The 2,402-nt window shown below is 42.9% G+C and overlaps 1 long non-coding RNA gene across 3 annotated transcripts; it reads left to right on the forward strand.

Moving 5' to 3' along the window:
* LOC109719784 lies at positions 838 to 1,510 on the forward strand. Of its 3 annotated transcripts, XR_002218774.1 has the most exons (4): positions 838 to 861; positions 1,122 to 1,188; positions 1,285 to 1,353; positions 1,468 to 1,500. It is a non-coding gene; the product is annotated as an uncharacterized LOC109719784 (long non-coding RNA). The 3 variants fall into 3 exon arrangements; XR_002218773.1 differs by lacking the exon at positions 838 to 861 and having other exon boundaries at positions 988 to 1,188; positions 1,471 to 1,510; XR_002218772.1 differs by lacking the exon at positions 838 to 861 and having other exon boundaries at positions 988 to 1,188.

Genomic DNA, 2,402 nt, shown 5'->3' on the forward strand with positions numbered 1-2,402 from the left:
AGGCATGGCGTGTATTTCAAATGAATATATATCTGTTGTATATTGTTGAACTAACATGTTGCAGTGCCTCCTCGGACCTATCGGTCGAGCTTTTCCCTTGGGTGGCCGTACCCACTGGGAACCATGGAGTTGGTTCTCACCCCACGTGTTTCGGAGTGTTTTCAGGTTGTACGTGTGCGGCGTGATGGCGCGAGGCAAGGGCGTAGCTCCGTAGATAGCGCCCTACCACAGAGACCGAGGTAGCAGTACCCTGAGGCAGTCTAGCTTAGGGGACTAGAAGGCAGAGAATCAAAATGTATCAACTTGCGAAACTATGTAACAAGCAAATGGTGTAATAATTTGTAATACACTGGACTTTCGCAAATTGCGGAGTTCGAGTATGTGGAATGGTGTGTGGATCACTCCTACATGTTCTAAAAGGTTAGAACAAGTTTTTGGATAAGTTAGAGGATGATTGGAATGCTAAAAGTAAGAAAGTGCATTGATTGGGCGAAATCAGCCTTTTCTGCTTGGTGTACCGGTACAGCCATTATGGTGTACCGGTACACAATGCAGAAACGTGGCAGCTTGGGTATTTTGGTCTTTTCACATCTTGATCTCATCCATATGAAGCCAGCACGACTTCTGGAGCTCAGTGGAGGTTGCTGAGGCTCAGAGCACCCTTCTTCTTCATCTCTCTCTCTCTCTCTCTAGGGTTTTTCTCTCTCTACATCGAATTCGCCGATTTCGCTCGTTTTCGTCGCCGCGCGCGTTCTTCGCTGGTTGCGAGTGTCGCAGCACCTTTGTGCACGTGCAAGAGAGCGTTTTGGAGGGAATTTCGCAGCCCTGGACCAGTGAGGTGCTGGTTGGAAGCCTGAGAAGGTAAACGACTTGATTTTTCCGTTATCGACGTTCTATTCGTCGATTTGAGTAGCGATTTCAGATTTTTGCTCTTGGCTGTTCTAAACTGAGAATTCAGCTATTATTAATGAGTTAATTAGCTGTGAATTAACCTTCTTAGACCTGGGATAAGCTACTTTGAAGCTTAATTGGAATATTTAGCCATTTATGAAGCTAAAATCGGAACTTAATGCACTAAGTTGTGCGAATTGATGCAAATTGGGATTTTTTCTTCGCAGCAGGTCTTCGAGCCTCGTTGAGCTGAACTTGTACCTTTTGAAGCTGGTTTGGGAGGTATTCTAACCTGAGGTAAGCAGGGATTTTAGTTAGAAACTGAATTCGCAAGATTTCGACTATTATAGCTTATAATCGACTATATTGATGTCGTCTCGAAATTGTTCGCAGCGAGAGGGTGTTTGACCCTTGGACCGCCTTCGTCTGGTCTTGGAGGACCTTCTGGAAGCTTAACGTGAGGTATTGAACTAAGCCAAACAGGGATTTAAGCTATTCCAATGTACGAAGTGTAATTGCGCCGAAATTGGCCTTTTCGATCGTAATTTTGATACGATATGTATGCTTCGTGTTCAGCAGGATTGCGACCTAGTGGAGCTGATCCTTGGAACTCCTTGGACTGTTTTGGAGCCTAGTACTAGGTGGGTCGGACCTAACCAGAGCAAGTGAAACTCCTCTATGTTCTATATGTATTATAGAAATGGTTTTATTGTGTGCTTATGTGATTGTTAAAGGGCTCGGAACTCGTCATCATGACGTTTATCATATGTGAATGAGCGTTTATGCATAAAAGTACTCATGCATTCAAGTATTTTTGTTTTGTTCAGTAGAACAACTAAGAATTCAGTTTATTATGTTTCTATGATATAGAGAACATATATACATGAAAGTATTTACATTTATATTCAATTCAGTTGAATGTCTTATGAACAAGTGTAGGATGCACTTTAAAGTAGAGAACAATGACATTCTCTTGACTCGAACGTAGAGAACTATGACATGCTCTGGACTATGTTGATAGTGCCATACTAGTGAAAAGATTATAATGCTATGTGATTTAGCTTTACCCTTACATGTTTACAATCTAGTGATTACTAGCTCTTGTTACTATTGTGTATTGAAATTCCGATCAGAGGATCGAGGGTAAGAACTTTGCAATGAAATTATGAAAATTGTGACATGTGGATATTGGATATTGTTTGCTTGCCATCGTGCTCATTCGCACACGCTTGTGAGGGTAGCTCCCTACAAGCCGGCACTCCGGAGTTGGCCTATGCGACAGTTGCTCGCCCGTGCGGGATTGGGTGCCGAAGTGGATTGCCGTGGGGAGTGTATACTACCACGGGGCCATTAGGCGCGGCGCAAGCTGGACTACCTTGGGTAGGTCCCTGTGAATGAAAGGAAAGTACTAAATGAAAAAGGACAGTAATGAATGTTTATTACTTAAAGTGTACAGTAGTCACTTTTATATTCGTGCTTATACTCATGTCTATGTTCATGATTACAGAAGT

This window comes from Ananas comosus, linkage group 13 (assembly GCF_001540865.1).
Source record: "Ananas comosus cultivar F153 linkage group 13, ASM154086v1, whole genome shotgun sequence".
Taxonomy (NCBI): domain Eukaryota; kingdom Viridiplantae; phylum Streptophyta; class Magnoliopsida; order Poales; family Bromeliaceae; genus Ananas; species Ananas comosus.